This window comes from Haemaphysalis longicornis, unplaced genomic scaffold (assembly GCF_048455015.1).
Source record: "Haemaphysalis longicornis isolate Haplotype H1 unplaced genomic scaffold, Haemaphysalis longicornis Haplotype H1 scaffold_19, whole genome shotgun sequence".
In the NCBI taxonomy this organism is placed as follows: domain Eukaryota; kingdom Metazoa; phylum Arthropoda; class Arachnida; order Ixodida; family Ixodidae; genus Haemaphysalis; species Haemaphysalis longicornis.
The window spans coordinates 7,262,477-7,289,624 of NW_027526288.1; the positions used below are offsets into that span (position 1 = coordinate 7,262,477).

The 27,148-nt window shown below is 48.6% G+C and overlaps 1 protein-coding gene and 2 non-coding genes across 3 annotated transcripts in view; 1 reads left to right on the forward strand and 2 right to left on the reverse strand.

The window, feature by feature from the left end:
• Window positions 1-27,148, reverse strand: part of LOC144166792 (heparan sulfate glucosamine 3-O-sulfotransferase 6-like) — a 92,011-nt gene that overhangs the window by 31,222 nt on the left and 33,641 nt on the right. The gene's annotated exons all lie outside the window — the stretch shown is intronic.
• On the reverse strand, window positions 23,693-23,765 carry Trnaa-agc (transfer RNA alanine (anticodon AGC)). Its single transcript has one exon. It is a non-coding gene; the product is annotated as a tRNA-Ala (tRNA).
• Trnaa-agc (transfer RNA alanine (anticodon AGC)) lies at window positions 23,940-24,012 on the forward strand. Its single transcript has one exon. It is a non-coding gene; the product is annotated as a tRNA-Ala (tRNA).

Consider the following 27,148-nt stretch of genomic DNA (forward strand, 5'->3'; position numbering starts at 1 on the left):
GAAATAATAACTACTGCGCATGGTAACGCATTGCAGTCATGAAAAAGAAACGCGGTGGCTTTTTATTTGAGATAGCACTTAGCCGCGCTGCCCAGCTCTTAACGCACGAGAGAGAGAGAGAGAGAGAGAGAGAGAGAGAGAGAGAGAGAGAGAGAGAGAGAGAGAGAGAGAGAGAGAGAGAGAGAGAGACAAAAAACATTTTAATGAGCTCAAATGTGAGAGTGGAACCCTCGTCCGGGAATCCACGCGTTGCCCTCGCCGCCTTGGCCCGTGTCACCAGGGGAGTCTGGTCCTCCGGTTGACAGCTGGTCAACAGTGTCTCCCACAGCTCTACCAAGCGTTATATATATTGAGAGACGAGAGTTGGAGCGGCCGTTTATTGCGACACTCGGCTGTGGAGAAACACCAGAGGGTGATTTTGGTTAAGGGAAAAACGACGATGTAGATTAGGATGATGGAGGTAATTGTGACTCGCCACTGATGATAGTGGCAAGCACTGATGGTAGTGTCCCGCCGATGGTATACTGCTGATGGTAGCGCACAGATGAAACACGGGAAGCAGTACCAAGAGCACGGACTGCGTAACCAAAAGGGCTCCCATAATATACATTATAGTCAGACCCTTCTCGAGGTTTTAGCAGGCGGCCACAATCTATCATTCCGCAGAATATAAAGCGAAGTCTCCTACTTTATGGCCCCGTACGCTCTGTCCAAAACACGTCTCGCCTCCCACGAAACTGAGTTTAAAGTTCAGAGGTTGCGCGCGTGAGCGCGGGCGTAGAAGCACAACTGGTCTGGCAACTTATACGCTCCCAAACATGCAAAATTATGCGGATGGCTTCAGTGCACCCACTCCTGGCCAAGTGGCGGTGCAACGTGCGCTCCAAAAAAAGTCGTAACTGCGAATGAATCCGTCAAAGCCACAGCGGCCGGCGTCGCGTATATGAGGAGATCCGGAATTTGGAAAGCTTCATAGCGGCGTGAATTGAAAATTGGCCCGTATCTGCTTGCTTGGCCGCAAATGCCGTCGAAAGACGCTAGTCCCCTGCCACGTAGCAGCCCCAACTTTCTACCTCGCCCTCCTCCTCACGCTCTTCCCCGGCCTTCCCTCCCGAAAATTTTATGATCAATGCAATACAGCCAGGTTAGTTAAATTCAACTAAATTTTCTCACGTCTGCACTGCTCCCGCGCCATCCATTGGGACCTTTTTGTTCTGTTAGGCTTGGTGCATCTTACGCCCTTTTGTGTTGGCGTTAGGTTTCATATCGGCTCGCTTGGACACCGGTTTTAACGCGTTTATTTTCTACTTCCTATTGTAAAAAATAATCCGACGTCTGCTTTAATATAACAGAACGCTGGTGCTCCCGGTGTTCTTTGCGCTGACTAAGGCGGACACGTATACAAGTCACGTGAGAAGACATAGTAGTTTGGAGCGGTCCTGCCCCTTTATACGTCGCGGTAAAACATTCTTTCACCTTGGCTGGGAGCTTGAATCGAATGACAGACAGACAGACAACAGACAGACAGACAGACAGACAGACAGACAGACAGACAGAGACCAAAATTTTTCAGTTATGTATAGCCCAAATTCAAAGAAGACTATCATCTTTAAAGTCTTGACGAGGTCTTGTATGGTGACGATATGCGCTGTGATCTGTTCTTTCACTGTTGTGAGCACGAGCACCTCTTCAATTGTACTTTTACCGCACATTATTTCGCCTGTATAGAGCTCAAAGCGCCGCTTTACCCGAGTCGCGTTCTCAAGCTTCCCGGGAGCCGTATGTGCTCACAGAGGGAAGGAACGGGACAGAGAGAGAGAGAGAGGGGGGGCGGTCGCTGCAGAGAGCCAACATTTTCCGAGGGCACACACCTTTGCACAAGCAAGGAGCACGCCTGTACACGGACAGGAAGACGCACGATCACTATGGGCGATTCGTTAATGGCGGCACGGGCATACATCACTCCTCTGGGCGCGAGCGGCTCTTCGCTCGCGTCCGCCGAGAAAGGTTCGGTGCAGCATCGCGGAAGCTGCCGGTGTCAAAGCGAGCCTGCTATATGGCAGCGTGCAAGGCCGGCCAGAGAACCGCGAGTGTCATGTGACGGCGCCGAGCTGCTGTCGTTGTTTGAAAGAGGCGAGAAATAGAGAAGAGACATGCATCTCCTTAAATATTTCAGCCTCTCTATGCAAGCAAAGAGGTGTCATTGGATGGCAGATGTTGCCAAACTGCTGTTGGGGGGTGGGGAAAGGATGCGGGGGTCAATGCTGTCGCCTAAAGATTCGATTCCTGCCGCTGCGAATAGAAATTAAACGACGATTTGTTGTAGATCCCTGATGGGCCTTTAGGCACGAATCTGTTTTTGGAGTTCTTATAAGAGGCAGCTTAATTTATTTGCGTACGGCATTTTTTGCGGGTTCTACTGCGACACCTTTGTTTCCTTTAGCTGCTTCCCACGTTTGCGCGGACACAAGGACTAACGCTCACCCACGGCTGGACTGGAGGCGCGCGCGCGAACCCACGCCGCCAAGTGACGTCATTACGGCGACGTCACTCTCCCAGAATGCGCAGGCGCAGCGCACCGCCGGCTTCACGGCTCCCGCGCAGGCCCTCCGTGGATTACATTTTCCATCGCTGAATCTTAAGAGGATGTAGTCTCCCTAACCTCATTTGCCGCCTTCCCCACCCCTGACTAGACCTCGAGTCACCCCTTCTAAATAAAGTTTTGCAATAATAATAATTCCACCTGAACGCTGTAGCAAATATTCGATCGGTATATCGCACCTCTAGATTGCTCTCGCGCTGTCAGCCTTCGCAGCTGAATTGTAAAATGGCTGACTTCTTTAGGCCCGCAATGGCCCCGTGTCAGAAGTTCAGTATGAGGCAAAACTCCGTTTGGCCCCACTCTTTACGGCCTTACGACCGAATTTTGTTTCATATTTATCTGTCTTTTTTTAGTAGCAACGAAGCCCGAAACCAGTGGGCGTTCAATCAAGCGACAACCCGTGCGACCCTTTCCAGAGAGCCTGCGGAAATCCTGCTGATCCAGTGCATCGTCAACTTGTGGCGGCAGATTGGGCCACGGCCGGTCTGGACGTGATTGGGCATTCCAACAAGCTGCACGTAACATTATCAGGGGTGCACGGCGACTTATGGACGATGCTAGATACCGATCTCCGCAAAGGAGGTTCTAGAAGCAGCCTTTTGGCCTAACCGATAGGCCACGGCATCGCAATGGCAGAATGTCTTTGCCCTCAGTTCAGATGTGAGGTCAGTGCTGTTCGGGCAACCAGAGGCGGTTGTTTGAAACGGGGTGCCTGAAAGCTTGCGAAAACTTACACCCGGGTGCTTCGCGCGTTTCAGAGTGGGGCGGTACTTGCGAATCGCGTAACTACTTCTTACGTTTCAGTGCCTTGTTGCGCACCGTTCTTACTATCATCACTCTCGCCCCGTGCACCATCACCACCATGGCTTTCTTCTTCATTATCATCATCATTGTCATGCTGCTGATACCTACAGCGCCACTAAGGTCCCTTTCTCCTAAAGATTGCCAACGGAGTAATTTCTAAATCTTGCCATCCGAGTTGTGTGCCTTGTTACGCTTCCTCTCCTGCTCCTCCTCCTCCTTGTATCAATCGTCATCCCCATTACCATCACGCTGCTGATACCTTACCCCGCGTCGAAGGTTCCTCCCCGAGGCTGCCAACGTGGAAATTTTTATCTTGTGTCTCCCGAGCCCATTCCTTTACCCCATAATTTCCTGACCTCATCCCTCCCCTAAGTTCTCCGTCTACGCCCACTTCTCATCCCATTCTTAGGTGCACCCCCCTCATTGCTCAGGTGGTTCAGCTTGTGTCCGTTATCGACACCAACGACTTTTGTTTTTCTGTTTAAATTATTTACGATGCCCGGAGCCCCCTACTTCGTGATGCTCGCTCGCTCTATCTAATTGTTGTAGTGTCGCAGTGAAATAAAAGCCTAATTTTCCCTAATATTTCTCTGCTGTTTACTTGAGCGTATACAATTTTTTTTTTTTGCAGTTATGGTAACGGCGTTTTTTAAGAGATTACGAGATAGTTTTCATCAAGGATAATTCAGTTTAAAGCCTGCCCCGATGGCCGCACAGCAAGGAATAAACGTTATCAATAGGCCATGGGAATGTATTTGCTTTGCAGGAATAGAGAAGTGCGTAGAAAGAAGTGCGGCCCTGACGCGACATTTACACGTCCAGACAAGACCTCCCCCCTGGCAGACCACCTGACTTCCATCGGTGGATATGGAGACCCTACCCCCGCTCTTTTTTTGCGTTCCTCCGCGAAATGGGAGTTAACATATCTTGTAATGTAAGCTTTATGCCATAAGGCATACTATCGCAATAAAAAAATTAGAGACCTTTATAGAACATTTATGATCGATCGATTGTGGGGTTTAACGCGCCGGCGCTTCACAGGCGATGAGGCGCGCCGTAGTGGAGGGCTCCGGATTAATTTTGACCATCTGGGGATCTTTGCGTGCGCTGAAATCTCGAACACACGGGCGTTTTCGCTTTTCGCCTTCACCAGAAAAGCGGCCGCCGTGGTCGGGAAGCGAACCCGCGATAGAACATTCATATGCAATCCGTTTCAGAGCGATACTGTTAGGTATCTTTTATTCGCAGTCTCAACTTTTCGCAAATTAAGCAAAAATCTGAGTTTCGAAATATTCCGCAAGCACCAAATTTCGCGAGCTGAAAAAAAATGGCGAGAGAACAATGAACGAAGAAGGCCCAATGAAGCTCTTCTCACTCGACGTGTGCTGGCGTAAAATTTCATTAAATTTTATTTTCTACCTCATTTAACGTCTGGAGTGGGTTTGATGGACCACCCAACCGATCTCAGGTAAACCATCGATCTAATGTGGGCTCGTTGCCATAAAACTGTGAAACACGGCGCCATAAAACTGTAAAACTCCGTGATCAATCCGCAGCCCTTCCCATGTCGAGCGCTAAACTTGGCGAGGTTTTCGAGTTCGTGTTATCACTAACTACTTTTCCGTACGAAACTCTTTTTTTTTTTCGTGTAATATGCGCGGTGGGAAATTCGTGACGATGGAGTGAATACGTTTTAAAGCGTACGTAAACGGTCATTGAGCGGAAAAAAGCGCGTTCACTAATTCTATCTGCTTCGAGAAAAATTTGAGAAAATTAGGCCGGCTGTAATCTTTTACAACTACTTTTAAATATACTTCTTCAGATCTAGAAATATTTCCCAATGCACAAAAGGACGCTGGATCACAAAGTGGTTTGTTTCGGATGCAGCTCTTTACCTTGGGACCTTGTTTACGTGTCACTAGGGGGTTCCGGAGAAGAACAGTCATAACAACGTGGCTTCCCATCACCTATAAGACGAAGTGCAGGCTTCGTCTTATAGGCAGGCTTCGGTAGAGACTGAATCCGGATATAAAAAAAAAAAAAAAAGATGGCGCTATTGCGCAGTGCCTGCAAACAAGAGCGAATTGCAATCGTCGCTTCAAGAGTGGCGCATTAGTAATACAGCGAAGCGTGTATTTATTTCCCTGCGCGTGGCGCTCACCGGAAACTCAGGTCATCCTTTCCATCAAAAAAGAAAAAGAAAAAGGCTGAACAGCTCCTCTAGTAAAAAGAAAAACGTCGCTTCTGGGGATCAAACCCACGCCTCGCTGCTTTTCAAGCGGATATCTTCACCACTGGGCCACTAGGGCATGTTAAACGTATGCAGTGTGTGAAGCTGCTTAGGGGATAAGGGGGATTTCGCAGTGCGTGTATTACTCATACAACGGAGTTTCGGTACTCACTCGGTACGTCACCGTCGGCTACGCCACCGTCCATCCGGAACAAACAAACAACTAGTTGCGGCGAAGCCAACTTTATAGCAGGTGATAATTTTGAAGCAAAACTGCATAAATATCAATTGATTAAATCTATGATGCAACCCGCACATTTCCGTCGGCGCGTCCGTAATCGACACGGATTCGTACGTGACCCCATAGACTTGCGCCATAGGCTACAGCGTCGCAGCGAACTTCATGAAAGGGAGGACTTGAAGGAAAAGCCGCGGCACGTTTACTGATGCAAATGGTGACGTAGACGACATGCTTCTGTGGCCCGCTCTTTGCGCAGGGCTCCGTAAACCTGCGCAAGGGGTCGTGTCAAGGCGTCTTCAAAGGACTGGCCTGATAAGGCCAAGATACGTGTTGAGTGGCCCGGCGCAAACCTTTATCGGTAGATGTCATGACACTTGGCCTCAGTGGAGCGCAATGAAGCAGCAGTTGGTGCATATTTATAGCTGACACTGTTGCTGAATAAGAGAGAAGGAAACCATTACAGGAGGCACGTAAACGCGTCGGCAAAAGGGTAAGCGCCACGGCTGGATTGGAAGGATAAGGTACAGGTCATTGCGGGCAGAACAATGGGGTGTTCTGCGTGCAATTCAGACAAGAGGCTAACAGACCATGAAGACTGCGGGCCAACCCTTATCCCCATCACACCCTTCTTCACGCCATCTACCCCACCCTATATATACCCGGCCGCATGTAATTTCTCTCCCTTATTTGGTACCCTATACCGTTAGGTGAACGAGTGCCAACAAACCTCAGGCCTACCTCCCAACCCTCGCTCTCTTTCGAGCGGTGTGTGGCCTTCCAGAAAATCCCGGACCCTGGGACCCAGAGCATACTGGTGAAGAGAGCCTCGACCGCTTGGCCGGGAGTTTCTCGGACTATAGGGACGCCCCCACCGGGAGGCTGACATTTATTGTTCCTGTCATACAAGCAACGGTTGAGTGATTTTCTGAAGGTACTGCCACCGCTCAAACAACCACCTGGACGCAGCGCACTAACCTTGTATAATCGCCTAATAAACGGTTTTTGTCCTACAGACATCGCTGAACGTATTTCAATGTATGTCAGAACATTCGCCCACCACTTTTTTGTACCTCAGTTTTTGGCCCTCCGTCTTCCTTCTCGCCCACGTAAAACACGATTAACCAGCAAGAGGGCTGATAAATAAACGGCATTCTCTGGATCAAAACACATAAGCCACATATGTACCGCCTGCGGTTCTTGCCTTGGGACCTCTTACTGCATCTGTACCCATTTACTTTTCATGTTCACGCTTTGTAAATAATTTGTAAAACGCTTTGGAATTTGTAATTTGTCAAACCCTTTGTAAATTCAATTCAATTCAATCAACAGCGAGTATGCAAGTAACCAACCTCCGGCGATTCAAAAGTCAAGAAATGTTCAAAAGGTCCACAGTCACCATCAAGCACGCGTATATCTTCCTACCAGTTCAGGGATAAAAAAAGCGATATCAGATGACATGTGTGTCTGGAACAAGAGCGGACGTAACACGCGAACGAGGAAGAAAGACATAGGACAAGCGACGTATGAACAACTGAAGTTTTTCGAAAATAAAATCAAAGCCCCTTTCTCAAAAGAAAGATGGTTGAAACGAAAAGCTTTGTCCCGTGCAACCTGAGTCAAAGTCAAAGTCCAAAATCAAAACTGCCGAAGTCAACTTAAACTCAGCTAAAGTAAAAAACCAATGTCCAATTCTGCTTAGAGAATGTACTCCATCATCATGACCGTCATCATCGCTAACCACGTGTGCTGCCAAACTTCATTTTGCGCATTACGAGAGGTTCGTTAAGTGTTCAAAGACATCCCATTGTTCTATTATGTGGTGTACGAGTGATACACCCCTTGTGAAACCCATTATTTAAAGTTGGCTTTTCTGCAGTGTGTTATACTCGGACGTCGACGCCATCAGTGAGGCATAGAAACTATCACCTACCGTGCACTCGCAAATTAGCCAAAACTGCACATTAATACAGCTAGAACACACGTTGGTGTTGACGGAAAACAGTGTAAAAATATGTGATCTGTATTGTTACATGCGGCTTATACAGATGACTGACCTACGCACACGTCTAAGCGGATAGAGGTATGGAAATCTTTCTCCAGCTGCGTACCTCCCTCGTTTGTTGACACCGATATCAGAACACGAAGCTGGCGCAACTAAGCTTCTTGGTGCTGCTACCGTCTTGCTTTTGCACGGATTCCAAGTATGCCTTCGCACTGAATAGCTTAGCTAGTCATCCTAGGTATACAGTAAATGCTCGTTTTAACAAAGTTTTCTGAGCAGAAAACTGACTTCGTTATAAGCGATACTTTGTTAAAAGCAAGGGTAGCTTGCTATCTCTGCACTGCAGTAGGAACTGTAAAAAATTCAAATAATGCGAGGATTCGAACATAGCGACTTTGTTACGACCAAAGCTTGCTGTAAAAGCCCAGGGCAGCCTGAAATAACTTTTCGTCCAACGTATAATTGTCGCCATCGGCCTCGACTTGACGTTATATTACCGGCGGCAACATAAGGACCTAAATACCATTAAAGCTCGCTCCCAGTTTTATCTGCGAGTTTTCAGTGCTTGACCACCATATGTCTTCCGCTCCTGTCGTCTACAAGGTTGCTAGTTTCCGCACGACCGCAATGAACAGCGCATGCCCGAAGGGGGTACTGCCAGTCGTCGCACTAATTTTCAAGCACTCTTTTTTCTTTTTCTTACTTCGAAACGCTGCCGCTGAGAGACTCACGACTTGCTACTTCCCCCCTTTTATCCGCACCAAGTTGTATACGTGTATCCAAACACGCCGTAAGACGAAGTCCATACAGATAGAGGCGCTTTCCGGCGGTGCTTCCCGCCGCAATCGTGTCCTGTCGACTGCGCCAGGCCATTTCTCACGAAGAGCGGGCCGTATATATCGCATTTGGAGGAGCAAAAACACACGCAAACGGACTGAGAGAGACCACTTGCGGCGGCGCCCCGAGATAAGCGTGCCCGCAAAGCGAGCGCACGTCCGGATCTATACGCCGGAAGAACCGCTTCACGAATCTCTCTACAGACGCGAGCCGCAGCGCTGGGCAGCAAGCAATAATAAGCCAATAACAAGACGGGTAGCTGGCTTTGCTTAAGCGACGGCGGGAGCGTTTGGCGGCGGCGGACTGCCCCGTGAGAGTAAACAGCCGCGATTCGTGCGCGCGAGTCGATTAATTCCGCAACCGACGGCAGATGTATGCGGCGCCGGGCGACTGTTTGTTTCGCGGTCATCCCCGGAGCTTTTTCCGCGCACGGGCGCACGTTTGGACCGTGCCCTGCGCACGTTGTGAGCACGAAGTTGGACTTCGCAGAGGTACTGGCGCGCGCGTACGGAGACGAAGCCACACGTTTTACAGAGAAGCTGTTTGTGGACAGGGCTCCGTGCATTTTGGTTCCGCGTGTGCAACAACTCCGGTGCCGAAGTTGATGCAAAATTGATTCTGTGCAAACGCTTATACGCCTGGTAACTTAGATACGCATTTTTACTATGCAGTAATTCCTCGGTATAACAAAATGTGCGGGACAGGCAACGGGCTTCGTTATAAGCGACACTTTGCTAAAAGCGGATATTATTTGATCCCAATGCACTGCAGCGGGAACCATGAAACAGTTCAAATAAAACCGGATTTAGAATAAGGCGGATGTTGTTTTATATTAGTTATTATTAAAAGGCACCCATTTTCGAGATGAGTACACTCTCATGTATGTAATAAAGGTTCCTCCTGTATTTTCCGCTGTACGACCCGCGTCGGCAATATACTTTCGCACCGGCCTCTCTTCGTCGCCGTTCCGAAAGCTTGCTGTCTAGTATCCTCCGGTTCCTCGGGGTGGAAGCCCCGTCGTCAAGAGCAGTTTTGGTCCCCCGTTTTGAATTCCATTCTCTTTGGTCCTGGTAATGGGGAGGCCGCATATAGCCCGGACTCGAGCTTCGCTGGTCATCATCACCTTCGCACAGCGTAATTGCTCAACGATTTTTAATGTAAGGTTGCTGGAAAGCGTAGGTGCGTGTTAAGCTAAAATAGATGTCGCAATATGCCACATCCGAAATTACACCAAAGCCAAGCGATGCGAGGGTCGAGCTTTTTTCGCCTTTAAAGCAATACGGCATATATTTTTTCGTGACTCTAGGTATGTCTTCAAACAAAAATAGCGTGAGAAGATGGAATGGCTGATAATTTTTAGTATCGGCGGAACAATTTTCCGTACCAATTCACACATTCGCCTGCGACTTTCACGTGGGCACGGCGGGGTGATATAGACAGTGGCTGCCAAGAGTGTATTGTCTCTTCGTCTATATTGTCCATTGCTATCGCCTAAGGCCCCTTGCTTAGCTGTCGCTGCTACGACAACGCCATCCTTTAGCCAATGCTGCATCGTGCAGAAAGGTCACTTCTGTAAACCGATGCGAAGGGCCGCCGCTCCAGATTGTGGCAGGAAACAACCCAAATGAGAAATTAAACGTTTCTTCATCAACGACCAGAGCTTAAGTGACACATACGAACTAAAAGTCTTCGGACTACACTAAAACGCGGATTTAGTGAGTGATAATGCGCTGTCCCATTCCCCGCCAGCTCCCCCTGTGAACAGGGCAAGCCAAACCGAAAGCAAGTCAAGCTTGTTGCGTAACTACTAGGCGCATTGGACATCAACACTGCCTCCCTCTGCATGCAAAAAAAGTCGAGTGGGTACTATATACCGAACGTGTCCGTTATTGAGTTTGCACAGAGCTCCTCGTTGCCTAAAAAAGCGGAGTTCCCCGGTTCCCAGGCATCTATTCCCTGCTTCATATCCCTTATTTTCTTTTTCGTCGTTGTTATTGCTGAAGCAACCTCTTTCCCAGACTTGATAAGGTTCTGCGGTCGAGGACAGTCGCTTTCCCTGCCGGAGCCGGCCCCGTTCAACGCTCTGCCCTATTAACGGGCATAAATTTATGGCCTTACAGAGGGGGCACGTGGCATTGACTGGGGCCCAAGCAGACGGCGCGAAGGAGAGTTTTCACAATGCGGACAGCCCCGGCCCCTGAGTGCCGCTCGCGCACAGCAGGCCCCCCCGGCCCGCCGCTATACAAACGCCACAAAAGGAACTGGCCCGATCTACGGACATTGTTCGACGAGTCTGCATGGGTTCCGAGGTTGGCACGGTGCAGGGGGTGCATATACATATAGGCCCTCTTAACTTTGATCGATGTGTGGTTTTCCTCCCCGAAGTAAGTGTGTCGGCAGTGCTGTCTTCTACCCAGTCATTTTTATTGCTTTAGGGGGGAAATTTTTTTACCGCAGTCTATTGTTGAATTCAAGTATAGATTTTGGTCTACACCTTCCATAGATAATATGCGCCTTCCATTGGTTATAAGTTTCTGAAAAAGAACAGTTAGGAGTAAAACAGTCCCTAGGCCAAATTTTAAGACTCCACCACCACCACGAACACTGTCGTCGTCGTCGTCATCATCATCATCATCCGGGTTTCCCGGAAAATAGGCTTTCACTTTTACGTCACTCAGTAAAGTACTTCGTCCTAAAGGAGTTCTGTGTTACCTGAGTTATCGTCTTACGTACCCGCTTCATTGCTATCCGAGAGGAGTATGGCCCATTCAGTTGTCTACATTCGGTGGAACAAAGGTTGTTTCGTTCATTCAACAGAACGTTTCTTACACGAATTTGTCACCTACATTGCGATGGTCGTTTCCTATCCGAATGCTTGACGCTCATCCAAGGCTAGGAGATGGCATGCACTATTTTTTTTGTTCGCGATGAATCTGAGTGGCCGCATACTTTTGCCTTATAGTAGTAAGAAACCATGCAAAGCGCACACTGTGGGAGCAGTGACAGAACTGTCGGCGGTGCTGGTCATTCCGCAGTGCTTCCAAACACTACACTATCTCCTGTTAATTTTTCGCCTGATCCATTTCAGGTCTTCTGTTTCAGCACGGGCTTTAAATGAACAATGCACCTGCGCTTATCTGTCTCTTCAAGCATTGCATTATAATCCGATAGGCTGAAAAGCTGTTCCATCGCACGCCTTTTCCGCTGCTAACCGTTTTGAGGCGGTGAAGAGAATCACGTACTAAAGCAGTCATCAGTTACTCAAAATGAGTGCAGCAAAGGAAATAAGTTGTCAGATTGTCAAAATAACGCACGCTAACCAACTTTGCGACATATCATTCCAGGCAAACTCCAAATTTAACTCTCGCCACTAAAAGAAATAGCACCATCAAGTGCAATCACAACAGCTATAAAGGGCAGATGTAGATTCCAGTATCCTTAGCTATAGCTCCGCAATCACATGTAATATAATTATATCAGCGAAGTACGGCACATCCAAATAACAGCTGTAAACGACGCTGCAAAATTACGTTTCCTGTGACAGAGACTTGTAAGCTTTCGTTTTTCCCCCTGTCGCATCCAGAGTTTGTTCGACCAGTCATACCCTCGACGCCGGCAGAGGATATCGCTTAGAATCCTTGCAGCAGCGCAGCCAGGTGTGTGAAGAAGACCTGCAATGTCCCCCCATCAGGACACCACACAACACGCAGGGAAGGCCTGGACACAATCGTCTGAAACGTCTATTTCCCCATCAAAAAAAGAAAAAAGGAAACGCTTCCGGAAGCGAGCGGAGCGGCCCCTGCCGGCGACTGCCGGCAGTGGGAATCCAACGGAGCCATATGGCCCGGCGTAGCGGGGTGCCATTGTGCCCGCTTGCATTGAATATGGCTGCCAGCGTGTGTACCGTACCTTCGCAAGTATAAGCCCCCGCTGTCTTCTCAACTCACATTAATTTTGTTTTCCGTAATTTGTAATGTGTGTACGTAGTGCGGCGACAGATAGCCCAAGTCAACGCCGATTTAACGCCACCCGCACGGGTGCAACGATATAACATCGCGTTCCAACGATTGTTGACTCAATAACTATGTAGAGGAACAAACAATTCAGCCACCTAAATGAGATTCCACAGTAAGTATAGGCTCTTTAGGCATACCCTCGGGTACCATAGGGTATGAGGACGGGGTCTGGTACACATGGACAGAGGAAACTACTTTCAGCACAATAAGAAAAAGAAATCGGAGCCAAAATTTAAAAATAAAAACACGTAGCAAGAGGCGTGTTAACTAAAGGTGTCGGTCATTGAAGTTCCCGAAGAGGTAACCTTGAGTCGTAGTAATAGTAGCGTTGGTAGTTGTAGTAGTAGTAGTAGTAGTAGTAGTAGTAGTAGTAGTAGTAGGAGTAGGAAGAGGAGGAGGAGGAGGAGTCTTGGTGTAGTAGGAAAAGCAGCTCCCAATACTCGATTCTGGTAGAAATGCATGGCTTAAAAAAATTTCAGGGACGACAAAAATGTGAAACAACCTTATTGCGATGAACAATGCAGAAGGGAACATTCTGCACTGAAACTCCTTTCTTGAACGTGTTCAAAACTCTCACTTTTGTCATGTGTCTCCGATGTCCAGCTCGTCCCGTTTAACAACCGATAGTGTGTGCGGCATCTTACAGCCAATCACACACACACGTACAAAAAAAAATTCTAGTAAAGATGGCGAACTCACAGGAAAATTCACGAAGACGGGAACAAGTGGTCACGAATTAACCACAGCTTTTAATGCAGTTTTTGGGGTCGTAACGCAAGTGATCGCAATATAAGCCACATAAGGCAAAGTGTTTCTCCCGGCTTTTAACTCGCCTTAACGACTTTACAATGACCTTTGTTTCACAACACCGCGTTCTTATGTCCTTTTGAAGTGTTCTCAGTGTGACACGGCGCTGTGACGAGCCCATCCCAGCGAAAAAATGCTGTGCGCGTCGCGTCTCTCGCCGTTTCGTGTTTCGTTCAGTTTTAAGCTATTTCCTTTCTCTTCTTCAGCAAACGATCCTACACTAGGTAGACTCCAACCAACTGAAACGGACCAACTTAGGAATTCATCTTATTAGCGAACATTACCCGCCACGGTGGCTCAGTGGCTAAGGCGTTGTGCTGCTGAGCACGAGGACGCGGGTTCGATTCCCGGCCGCGGCGGCCACTTTTCTGATGGAGGCGAAAAGCAAAAACGCCCGTGTGTACGAGATTTCGGCGCACGTTAAAGATCCCCATGTGGTCAAAATCAATCCGGAGCCCTCCACTACGGCGCGCCTCATCGCCTGCGTTGCGTTGGCGCGTTAAACCCTACAATCAATCAATCAATACTAGCGAACATTAAACAGACAAATGTAAAGAGGAGACGAAACACACGCTAGAACTTCAACTCAGTTTATGCAACAGAAACACGGAAAAGGGCTATATGTACATGAAACGTGGAAATGGTGAAAAAGACGCAAACACGAACAAAATAAAGTAGTATCGCACTCGTCACACTTGCTCATATCATAAAGCCACCTCACAGTGCCCGCCAATATCACACGACGTAAATTAAACCTACACGTGTGTGCGGCTGTCACCCCTCAAAACCGTGCACAACCGGCTCTCCATCTCCTAAATACCTATTTCCCTTGCGGACAGCGCCAAGGACGGTGAACTGACGCATCTTTCCCCTTCTCTGCCCATCATGAAGGCCTTACAAATTTCTTGTTCTGTTTGGGAGGAAGACGTGTACAGGATGCGCGTCTGCAAGAAATCTGGAGTGCAATCCTTACACCTGCGGCAATGATCAGCCAGGTGGCCAGCCCCCATCTGCGCGTTAGTTAGTAACCAACTCGCCCAACTTACCGCCTTAGTTGAAACGGACCACTGATCACGGAGTCTTGCTTTATTTCATCGCCTTAATAAGAGGCGATACTATCACCACCTCCCCGCCTGCTTTTCATCTCTTAGTCTTGGCCGCACCCGAGCGAGGACAAGCTTTAGTAAACCATTTCCTCGGTGCAGTGGTTGCGATTCTAGCCAGCTTTCGCTGCCTTTGACAAATGCTTCCTTTTTCTGTGCAAAATTTCGCCGAACGTGCGCGATCACAGTTTCACAGTGCTCTCGGCAATCCCTTTTGAGGGCCAGTTTTCGTCACGCCTCTTCAAGCACTATGATTATTTATTCATTAAATTCCCGTTTGCCAGGCATGGGCAGTCGCTTAGTAAACAAGCCGCTTGAGAATCCTCAAGTGCGGTATCCGCCACGAAACCTGTGTAAAGGGAAAGAAGGTGGTGGGAAACGAATAAGCAAAAGATTACACCGCGATGTGGGAGGAAGCGGCGGGGCAATATGTGCTTTGTCCCCCCACTCTCCTCCTCTTCCTCAAACACGCCCCCCTCTCTCTCACCCTTCGCGCTTTCTCGTGTGTCTGCGGAAGGGGCGGTGTCGGACGACATCCGCTTGAGTGTCGTCCCCATCCACTCGAGGGGTGAGAAGTGGGCTTGTCGAATCGGATAGGGCCACTTGGCTCCTTTGACGCGAGAACACCTCCTCTTGTGCGAGGAAGCTCCAGCAGTGCTTAGACACCGGATTAAGCTTTGTTTGCGTGTTCGCGCTTGATCTATTTTCAGAGTGTAGTTCTTCGGTCTGATTTCTCCCGGAGAGCGTCGAACCCGAGGTCTGACAACAAAACTGTATTCCGCTTATTGGGCTTCCCAGTTAGCCACGATTTCACTTAGTGCATGACCAGCGTTTACCGCGTAACGCCTAACGTTTACCGCGCACGTTTACCGCAACGTTTACCGCGTAACGTTTACCGTAACGTTTACGTAACGTTAGGGTAACGCTTGCGCGACGTTTACCACGTAACGGAAAACTGCGTCGTGTGAAAGGGAGGTGCAGTTCGAGAGTTGAAAATACAATGACGTCTCGTGTACGTCACAGTTGGCCTTCATTTTTTTTTTTCGACATAGAAGGCACAAGAATTCTTACCACTCACTAGTTTTTCTTTTCTTCCCTAGTAGTGATGATAAACTAAACACAATGCTCGTGGTGCGGAACTATGGATCGTAGCGTCAGTAGTAGGGTCTCTTGTAACAGTTATTTCCCTCTTCCCGACCCCGTTTCCAACATAATGATTTGAACTTTTTACGCTCGTCATGGGGCGGTATTCGTTTATTTAAGAACAGACTTAAACAGTTGTAGTTCTGGGCCCACACTCACGCAAAGTGCATTTGGAAATTTAGAAACTTTATGCGGAGCCCGTAACTGCATGCGTGCGCATTCGATTTATAGATTTTATAACTCTCTCGCTCTGTGTGTGCGTGTGTGTTGCGTGTGTTGTTGTATGCGATTGCGTGTGCGCGCGTGCATATTCCATATGCCACCACGTAATTCTCAGCTTGTAATTTTCATGCGTAAGCATTTAGCAAACAAGTAACTCCTATTTGGCACAAGAACAATTAGTCGTTTCGTCCCCCACACAGGAGACGTCTTCAGTGATGGCAGAACGTAGACGTCCTCTTCCGCCTCTTCCCGTTCGAGATCTCTCCTGGCCTCCCATACGCCGGCGGCATTCACGCACGTGTGCGTGTGTTGTTTGTCACATAGTGCTTACGTTTCAAAGGAGCCCCCTAGTAGGATTAATCGTTGTTCATTGAATGCGCGATGCATCAGGATTTTTTTTTTTTTCGGTGGAAACAGATAAACACCACCATAGGTCCTGCCCTTTCAGGTCCTGCCCGGATAACTTCGCTATAACAAGGATTTGGTGTACTTTTGATTCCCAAAGGACCAAGAGCTCGGCTGATGGCTGCGGGCACACCAAGTAGGGAATCACTATGAAATATTTCTTGATATCAGTGTAATGTTTTCTTGTTTTGGTCCCCCGCTCCCCCGTTAGACTCCTAACTTTACGCGCCAACAATTCGTGGGCGGTGTCAAGCCTCCGACCATTTTTACATTTTTACCAACTTTGGAGTAGCGGCAAATTGTGCCGGAGCCGATTTTTTCCCGAACCATTTGGGGTCCCGCGCCATTTGTTCCGGCTCCATTTGTTCAGCGTTTGACCCCACGACGCATGGTTCCGCACCACGAGCATTGTGTTCAGTTTAACATCACTACTAAGGAAAAAAATTAGTGAGTGATGAGCATTCCTGTGCCTTCTATGTCAAAAACAGAAAAATATATGAAGACCAACTATGACGTACACGAGACATCATTATATTTCACGATGCTACCGGCGGTGCCAAGCGGACTAATAGCTAAGCACCGATATCGTGCTGCCCGCTGTTTGAGAAATACGTACGAGACCTCGCTGCTGGTCGCTGCTGTTCAGCTTGCACGCGTCGGGCACCTCACATCGTGAGTTCCTTGTCACGCAGAAAACCGACCAGGAAACGGCGCGGGAGAGGGCGCCGGGGGTTCAAGGTCAAGGCGCCGGCGTTGACCCCGCTTTGTTCCCGCTACGTTTCTCCGCTCCACCCTCCCACCTTGATGGTTCCTCCCGATACGGTCGCACGCGTCGTCTCCTGCGGCTCGCTTCAGTTCGTCGAGTGAAAAGACGCATAGCAACTTCGCAACGGACACCGTCAGGAGAGAAGCAGACAGTCGGGTAACAGCAGATGGCCGGGACTGCCAGCGCGGCGGGGCGTAAAAGGAGCTCGGACGGGGCCCGCAAGAAAAGACGCAACAGTGAAGCGCCGCCCACGCGATACTAAACGTACAAAGGCGAGCAGCTAAACACGCACACTAAACGAGTTAAACGAGAGGAACGTCTTAGGACGCCTGTTCAAACACGTTGAAGTGGAAGCGCCACCTGCGCGTGCAATGCAGCCTTCGAGAAAGGACCCCTGGACCTGTTAAGAACCCTAGGGTTCTGAACAGGTCCAGGCAAAATGAAAAGTGGAATGGAAAGAGCCTTTCCAGCGTGAAACCATAGTTTCCAGCTTCATTTTTAACTACATTTATAGATTCTAGCGGGAATCGACAGCTTCTAACTAGAAAAAAATCTTAGTCTGGACACGGTTATTTCCAGCTTACATGTTTTTTTTTTGTTTTTTTTTTGTCTTCCAGCTGGACTGACAAATGCTGGCTGGAAGTGATAACTGCGAGCCGAAAAAAATGTAAATTCAGCTAGAAATGAGCTAGCAACCAAATTTCTAGCTGGAAGAAATTTCTGGTTCAATAATCCAGCCAGAAAAAAAATATTATTTTCACCTGGGCTCGCATGTAGAGTACGGGTTAGGGCTACTTGGTGTCGGTGTTTGAGCCACTATATTGTCACATAACCAAGGACGACGCGAGGTTCTTGAATGAATAAAGCTTACTTGGGTGAACCTGCGCACTGCAATAAACTGGAAGGCGACACAAACGTCGAAGAAGCAGTGAACAGTGTGTTGTGCACTGACGAGCGTCGGCAAATGGAAGGGCGTTTGCACTACATGCATTTATCTCGGAATGCTTGCTTTACCTGAAATACTTAGTTAAGTCAGGAAGATTGTCGATCAAGCAGGAAGAGTCTAGGTTAGTGAGAACAAGGTCGCACCCTTTTCTCTATCGAAGAAAATTGCCCGTCGAGACATATCAGCGGTTCACAAGCGTATAAGCATTGTTCACAAAACACGATTTGTAAACGAATCCCAAGACATAGTTCACGGTAATACAGGCGCTGCTTATGTGTCGGGGATGCCTCGTTCAGTGCAAAAGTAAAAGCGGGCAAAACAAAAACTGCAAAAAACCTGACGCAACGCAGCATCTGCCCTTGCCGGAACGCATGTTAAAGGCTTCCGCCGATGCCCCCGTGGCCGCAGGCAACAACGTATGACGCCACCCCATTTATCAGCTCTAAAACTGTTGTGTGTCTGGTTGACTGCTACCAGTAGTTACGGACGGCGCTTGGAAAGAGAGACGACATGCGGAACGTCATTACAATAGCGGACGTTAATGTAACAACGTTCGGTACGCTTGTTTATTTAGTGTTTGTTTTGCCACGAGGCGCAGATAGAGGGGCATGATCAGATGACGATGAAAAAAGATGATCAGATGAACATGCGAATGATGAACTCCACGAATGAGGCCCAAAAGGAACGATGAAAATCAGGGCTCTTCCAGCCTGTGAAGAGTGCAGTCCAACGAAGCTGGCGATCTGACGGGCTTTGCTGTGTTGGAGTTTACCTATATTGGGGATTGGCTGTTTTGAATGACAAATGGACAGTGGTGCGATCTTAAGTCACAGACAAAGGACACACACGATTGGTGGGTAAGGACAATGACTTGTAATTACAGCGCAGCTGGAGTTTCCCGCAGAGCAACCCGCCAAATTTTTGAGCCACATAGCCCAATGTCGACCCCCAGAAAGAGCCCAAATAGCCAAATCAAAAAGTTCACACGATTACTTTCAAACGCTTATTCAGATGTCTGCTGTTCGTCAGATGTCAGATTTTTCGTTTCCCAGCCACGGCGGCCGCTTTTCTGTTGGAGGCGAAAAGCAAAAAAGCCCGTGTGTACAAGATTTCGGCGCACGTTAAAGATTCCCAGGTGGCCAAAACTAATCCGGAGCCCTCCACTACGGCGCGCCTCATCGCCGGCGTTGCGCCGGAGCGTTAAACCTAATCAATCAATCAATCAGATGTCAGATTTTAGGTGTTAATGGAATGACTGCAAGGCAAAGCATCAATCGTTTGGAGCCCAAACAGTTCCACTTGAGTACATAGCGGTAGTGTTGAACCACTCCAAAAAAATCTCAGATGGTGTGAAGTCCTTACGCCATTGCCCTTTCTCGTGACTCCAAACTTTACATGAAGGATGTTCTCCAACGCACCTAGGGGTATTCTGTTCCGCAAGTCTGTTTGCGTTAAAATTACGTGACTAAAAACTCGTTCAACCACAGCATTTGAACCTGGCAACGTGAGAAGTGAAATGGCTAGTTGCAACAGCAGCGGAAACATTCGCACGCCAGCGCTGTTTTTGGCGCGGTGTGCATTCTTCGAAAAAATGGTGACGGAGTCGTCACGGAGGTCATCAAGCCTACATTCCAGCAAGCAGTTGAATTCTGATTCTGTAAAAGAAATGTTTGACGCCGGAATGAAATTTCCCAAAGCTTTTAACAGAGCATCGAAGAGGAATTTACCTCTGTTGTTAGGTGGAGATAGCCTAACAATTTCGGGTTCGATGGAAGGCGCTTCAAGGTGCTTTTCACACATGTGATCATAAGCAAACGGCACCGCTCAAGAATGATGGTTTTCTTCTCATTCGCCAAGGGAAGACTTTCCCAAGGCGTCATGGAAAACACTTCCCAGTCGGCAGGCTCGAACAAGCATTAAATGGTTCTCCCAATTGGAATTGAGAGACGCATGTCCTGGAAGAACGAGACGGGGAAGCAAACACTTTACAAACGAGCACAAGTCTAGCCTTTGTCGGTCAGGGCTCTCACTCTAGAACGCTTCGATAAGTTTGTCAAATTCCTCAACAATGGGGTGCAAAAATTGCACATACAGAAAGTTCTGCTAATCTTGGGCTTTTCATACCTGCTCATCTTAGGCTTTTCAAAAATTCTTATCTGAGGTTTTTTTAGGCTAAAATTGCTATGATTATAGCGTATAAAATTGCGATTGATTCGTTCATTCTTTTTTCGAACCAGCCGAAGAGTGGCATTTTGTGTACATGTTTAGGGTGTCTCAAGCAGCCCAAAAATACCCAAATAGCCAACCAAGAATTTTCCCTGTCATCCATAAATTCAAGTAGCCAAATTTGGCTATGTGTCGCCCAACGTGGCATTTCTGTTTGCAGCCGCGTTAGCAACTACATCGCCGCTGACACCTTTCAAAGTTCACCATTGTTTTCAGTCTGTGTTTGTCGCCGTGCTTTTCCCGGTCTATCAAACGTGTCCGCTAGTAAACGTCAGACGGTGTATACGTTCGTCAGTTGTCCGTCATCGGCAAGCGGCCGAACGCACGTGTCCGTGACTCATTGTCATCGGCCCTTGTCCCCGTGGGTGTCATCGCCGTCACGCCACCTGCAGAAGGTTCTTGTTGCGTGGTGACGACGCCAGCGTGGGTATACGGTTCAAAGCCCGCTTTCGTTTACGGGACGGCTCCGGTTTTATCGGCGTGGAATGAAGCCTGAATCCGGCCTGAATCGGAGTCCGCAGTGTTGTTTATGACTCGACATCGCGGCGTATTTTGTTTCGTATACGCCACGACTTTCACGTGCCCGTATCGGTTTTGCTCGGTGAGCGAACCCAACACCAGGAATCCTCCCAAACAAACGTCCCCGTCACGAAATCACCGTCGGAAGATTACACGCCGCGGAGGGATGGAGATTTCAAGAAAGTTCGAGGACGAGAATTGAGCTGCCATATCTGGCTCAAAGGTGCTTTTTCTGGAAGCGAACATGTCCGTTTTAGCAATCGGAGATCATGCTGCACGATTATAAAAGAAAAGCCAGTGCAGGTGAAATGTACACGCGACACGAGCCAAGCCACGTGTTCCATAACTCCCGCGGACGGCGCATGCGCGCACTCATAATCACCATTGACCGTCTTTGTCCAAAGTGATGTATAGGGGCAGCGCTATTGGAGCAGTGGAGTATTTTTCATGTAAAAATAAATATGTACTGCTCTTCTGTGAGAAAACGTAATTGGATTAATCATGGTGCCAAAGAGGACATGCTTTCAAGAGAACGTGTTGCTGGGCGTGTTGCTGCCCGTGTCTTCTTTCTTGTGTGTTGTGTATTTGCGCCACTCAGTATGTTTGTAGGACATGCGTTGCGCTTCGACCTTAACACGAAGCACTTGCGTGTTCATATCGATGTATACGGTACCAGTGACGCAGATCTTACTTGCCACATTTGCCGTTACTGAATACCGTAACCACGTCCCGCAGTATCGTGCCGCGGCACACGTTCCGTAGCAGCCGACACGTAACGCGGTAACGAAGGCTCCGGAAAAGGAAACTGGCCTTTTATAAGCGATATTTCGTTAAAAGCGGAAATAATTGGCTCTGACTGCACTGCTGTGTAGAGTATAAAACATTGCGAATAAAGCGATATTTCTAATAATTAGTTTTCTGTATAATGAACAAATGCGAGATACAGTGGAGTTTTATAGAGTAGATGTCGATACGGCCACCCTGATAATTCCTTGCACTCAGAAACGAGCGTGCCCCATAGTCCCGTGGTACACATTCCGCGTTCTGTACACTTGGGGCGAGGAACATTTCTTGCAGGGGTGCCTGCAGACGTGTCCGAATACGTGTCAAGTAGCGCTGATGCTTGTAATCAGCAACAATTTTATGTAGTTTTTGTAACGAGGCAGTTGCATATTCTCTGAAGCAATAGTGAAGTCATTTTGTATCTTTTTCGGGAGTAACAGCTGTAGCGCATTACAACTGCGCGGACAGAAAAGAAAGTGTTGGTAAAAAAATTAAACCGGGCGCTAAAACCTACATGAAAGCAACCACACGCCAGCATTCGTGTGCTTTTAGTCATCTGCTGGGCGAGCGTCAAACGCTGACTCATGTCTGCTTCTTTACCTCCATCGTGACCAGTGGTACTCCTCTTGAAGCAAAAGTTCTACTACCATAGTAGAGCAGCCTTAAACCACGGCCACTCGACCTTTCCCCTTTGTTTAGTGCGGGGAGATCGAGAGGCCGTATACCTTAACGAAACAACCTGCTAATGGCTGGCGAAATTTCCACGTGCACGTTTCTGCAGGTTTTTTTTTTTTTTTTTTTTCAAATGGGCCCCGCACTAAACTCTGTTTTGCTTCTAATGCATCCACAGCTATACTACGGCAGCCAGCAGGCAACGCAGTTGACGTAAATAGGAGCACTTGTCGTGGGTTGCTAATGCGAACGCGTCGATGTCCAATTGAACGCCTGAGACGCTTTGCTTTCGCCCAACGTTCTCGAACGACTTCATCCTGTTTCCCCTGGAGGCTATTTGCTCCGCAATCCAGATTAACGCTGTGGAATGGCTACAATCTGTCTGCCACGTGTTGCGCTGACGCTCGTTCTTGCCGCCGTGTAATCTAAAAGTTGGCAATGGAGAATTTCGCTCCCTCTCTGTTCGTTTGTTCCGCCGTGAACAGGCCTTGGGGAGCTCGGACCTGGTGGTTCAGGAAACTCTAACCGCACGGGCCCTTGCGGTCGCCGAAGCCGGATGGGCTTCGGCCATCCCTCTCCCCTAAATCCCAGTTGTAAAAGTCTCCCTCTCTCTCTCTCTCTCTCCACTCCTTTACTTCATCTGCGGGGCACAGAGCACTAGCGTGGGCGACCACTTCGCGCTCGCGCCATGGAACGCTTCCCGAGAAGCCGTTTCACAGTTTCGAATGGCGAATTTCGAGCTCGATGGGCTATATATCATTTTCAATAGCGGAGCTGTTTAGGCCGGCACAAATTCGTCCGGCGTAGACAGACAACCCCGAGCTCACGTGAGCGCGTGCCTCGCGGCGACCGCCCGGCGTCGCCCAGGCTTGCGCGTGGGCTTACGCCACGTGAGGAGCTCCCGCCTTCGTCGTCGTCGTCGTGTACCGACCGGCACGCCACGGGTCCGCCGCGCCGGAGAAGATGACGACGAATCTGTCAAGTCGTCCCTTCACAATTCAAACATGGAGGCGGCCACCGGACCAGCTGACGGAGGAGTGGATGTTAACCGGGGCGAGGACGCACTACAGGAGGACTTTCCCGACGCGGCTGTGCCGTCGGAAGACAAAAATGAAAGGGATGACGGCGATTGCTACTGAGCAAATCACTGTACATGCATTAAGGGTGTTTGCTTTACAGGGCCGTCGAAAACGGCTTTGCACTTCTCGGGTCCGGCTGCTCCCTCTCTCCCTGGGATCAGCTGTCAGTGTGGGAAGAAGCCAGCCCTCCACCACTAGTGCAAGTTAGTGTCACTAAATAAATTAGTGACTCTAGTGCAAGCTGCGGCAGTTTTTTTTTTTTCGTATTTAAAAATAAAACAAAAAAGAGTGGAGGTGCTGGGTATCGATCCCAGTACCTCTCGCATGCTAAGCGAGCGCTCTACCATCTGAGCTACACCCCCGGACGAGGAACGCCTGCGGTATGAAGAAACCACTTTCAGGAGTCTATCTCCTCCTTGTTGCACCGCCCTTGCTTTTGACCCAGATTCAATCCAGTTCGGCGCCTAGCGGAGATTCCGCAACGGAGTACGCAGAACTTCACTTCGTATTGTCCGCATTTGACGTGTAACTCCGTCGGGGGTGTAGCTCAGATGGTAGAGCGCTCGCTTAGCATGCGAGAGGTACTGGGATCGATACCCAGCACCTCCACGACGTCTTTTTTTAAAACCTCGCTATATATTATGTCTGTTGCTGTTTTTCAGAAATATGTAGGAACGCCCTTAAAACACAAGTAAAAGAACACTGTAAGGTTATCTGTTCGAATTACTATTACCGCGAAACTGGAGCATAAGAATTGAAGTAGCAACAAAACAACTGATTCACGTCTGACACAGATTATGCTCAACATAACAACGAAAAAAATTCCCCGCATTTCCCCGAGGGGAAGAATGTGAAAGTGCGAATGCAGGAGTTGAATTTGCGCGGTTCGGTAATGTTCGCGAAAGAGAGATCACACACACACACACACAACTACAAAGAAAGAAAGATGCATTTATTCACAGACACCTATTTGTGTTGTCGTTGTACTTGATTGCTAGAGCGGATCTCAGCTTTGAAATTTCGTGTCAGTACTCCTTTAAGCGGGTGCATTAGCCCTTCTCACGCCCGATTCCTGGCCAATCCCCCACGTGGGTATGTGCCATGTCAGCCGGAACAACAACAAGAATGAGCCATGGGGACGCGGCCAGGCAGCGCGCGCCCATCTCCCCCCGTTGCTAGGGAAGACGAGGAGCGCGCTCACCCGCAGCCGTTGCTATGCGGACTACGGCGGCGGACGATTCAGGCTCGCTTAAGAAGTGCATTCGCACTTAAAACTGGTATTGTGCTTTGCCTTTCAATGGGCGTAGCCGCCATTCACTGCTGCACTCCCGAATTTGTTTTCCTGGTGATTGGAGCAACTTCAACTGCTTTCATGATGGTAATGAAAACTTTCCACGTGTGCAAGGGTGTTAACGCAGTGTTGTTTCCTCTTTGCATACGAGCCGTCATTCGATGGTTTAAAGTAAGGCATGTGAGAGCCCCGATGTATTTGTTTAGAACTATACTTTCCCTTTCTGTCTCAGGGTTTTCTTTATGTTAGTATAAGTTGTGCCTTTGGATCCTTGTTTGCTACCCCTGCCATAACACGTTATTTTGGACCTTTGTAGAATAATGATGCAAACAAATAACTATGAGTTTTTCAAACACCTGCAAGAAATGGGCACTGTTCAACTGAGCGTTAATTGTAGTGTGGAAAATACGTAGCCTATTTTTTAAAAGACAAAACAAGAGCTGAACGGCGCATGTCAATAAACAGTAAAAAATAATATAAATGTGATTAGTTTTCAGTAACACTGCAAAAAAAAAAATTTCCGAGGCAACCTGATCACTTCATAAGGATTCCGAATGCGAAAGCAATAATGTGAAAGCTGCGCTGCTGAGCACGAGGTCGCGGGTTCGATTCCCGACCGCGGCGGCCGCTTTTCTGATGGAGGCGAAAAGCAAAAACGCCCGTGTGTTCGAGATTTCGGCGCACGATAAAGATCCCCAGGTGGTCAAAATTAATCCGGAGCCCTCCACTACGGCGCGCCTCATCGCCTGCGTTGCGTCGGCACGTTAAACCCCACAATCAATCAATAATGTGAAAGCACCAATTGTGAAAGCAAGAGACGCTTTGCTTCCGCTCGCACAAAAGGGTACTGACACAAAATTTTGAAGGCAAGATAACTTCGGAGATAGAATGGTGTGAACGCACGTACATCATCTGCAAAATATCAGCGGCAAATACTGCCTAGAGCATATTTAAAATAAATTTTAAAGGGACCCTGAAAGGCATTTTGAGCACACTAAATGAACTAGCGCAATCGCTAGATTGGGTCGCCAACGTCACCTGTGCCAAGTATTACTCTTTTACGCGCAGCGGAAAGCTCACACTTTTGTTGCAAAGTTTGTCGCTTTTTTCTCACCCTTTCCTTCGTGTTTTTGGACGCCGCCATCTTCACATGTCTACATCATCGATTCCCAGATGTTCGTCATGAGCTAGACATCCTGCTATTGGGCGGCTTTTTCACGCACTTCCGGCAAAGAGATGAGTCGTCTGCTCAGCGTCGGCTCGCCGGCTGATCTGCCAGCGGAGTGCCGGAGTGCTTTGACATTTTACGACAAACGAAACAAGTGTAAACAAACGCTTAACCATTTGTATTCAATGCAACACGGCCATAACACGACGTGGATTCTATCTTACGTGAGTACGTACCATAAAGAAAGTCCCGTGGCACTTCTTTGGTGCAATCGCAGAGAACGCCCTGAGCCGAATGCCCGGGTTTGACGCGTACATTTTATTCAACTTCAAAACAATCCAGAGATGCGTTTCGAACGAACGCAACGTCACAACATGCGTTGCAAGTCTGAACCGCGATTGACAGACGATGAGTTGCCTCCTCCTGCCCGTCGTAAATTCGGCACTCACCTCACACCCGGTTTGCGGGGACGAGCAGCAAGTCACAACTCTGGCGCGCAAGCGAGAAGGCTTTTAGCCAGGCACACTGCACATACCCCATGCGAGGTTGAGTGGTACGTCGTTCGAGAAAGATAATCCAGACCATGGGAAGCACTATCCACCCGCAGAAGTACAATGTCGCATTTCATCGCGAAACGAACGCGTCCACAACACACAGGAGGCGATGCACACACACACACACAGCTTCGGTCGCTGCATTGGCTTAGCTGCAAGCTTCGTTCGGACAATCAGCGATGCTACGACGATACAGAGCTGCGTGAGGACGACGTGCTAACCACTTCACGTATTTAAAAACACAGGGGCAAAGAACTAGGTTCATCGGAAGCAAAAAATCTTTCCTCCATTATAGTGCCTGAAATATACTGGCTAGTGTGCCGAGGGCGGGCTCCAGGCGGGCGCCGGGAGCGATGTACGCGGCCGTCTGCCGCTTGGGGCGCTGCCGTGCGGGAGTGTGCGCGTCATGGAGGAAAGAAAAGGTTAGGAGAGGCCCTGACGTCACATTTGTGAAGCCGAGTCCCGCCATGACTTGAGCCCACGGAGCCCAGCACTCTATCCCATCATCCTTTGCTGTCTCCGGTTTGATTTGACTAACATGGCGTCGCCCTGCCCTCCCGCTTAGAAGCGAAAACAGCTTCGTCGCTAATTCCTCAGTGCGATGTCATCTTCTAAGTTGTTGATTTGGCCTTCAATTTGCCCATTCTAACCCTCACCCAAAGTTTCAATCGAAAGACGGCCTTCGTTTTTGAGATAGAAGGACGATTTTTCAGCCCTTAAGCCTGGCAAAGT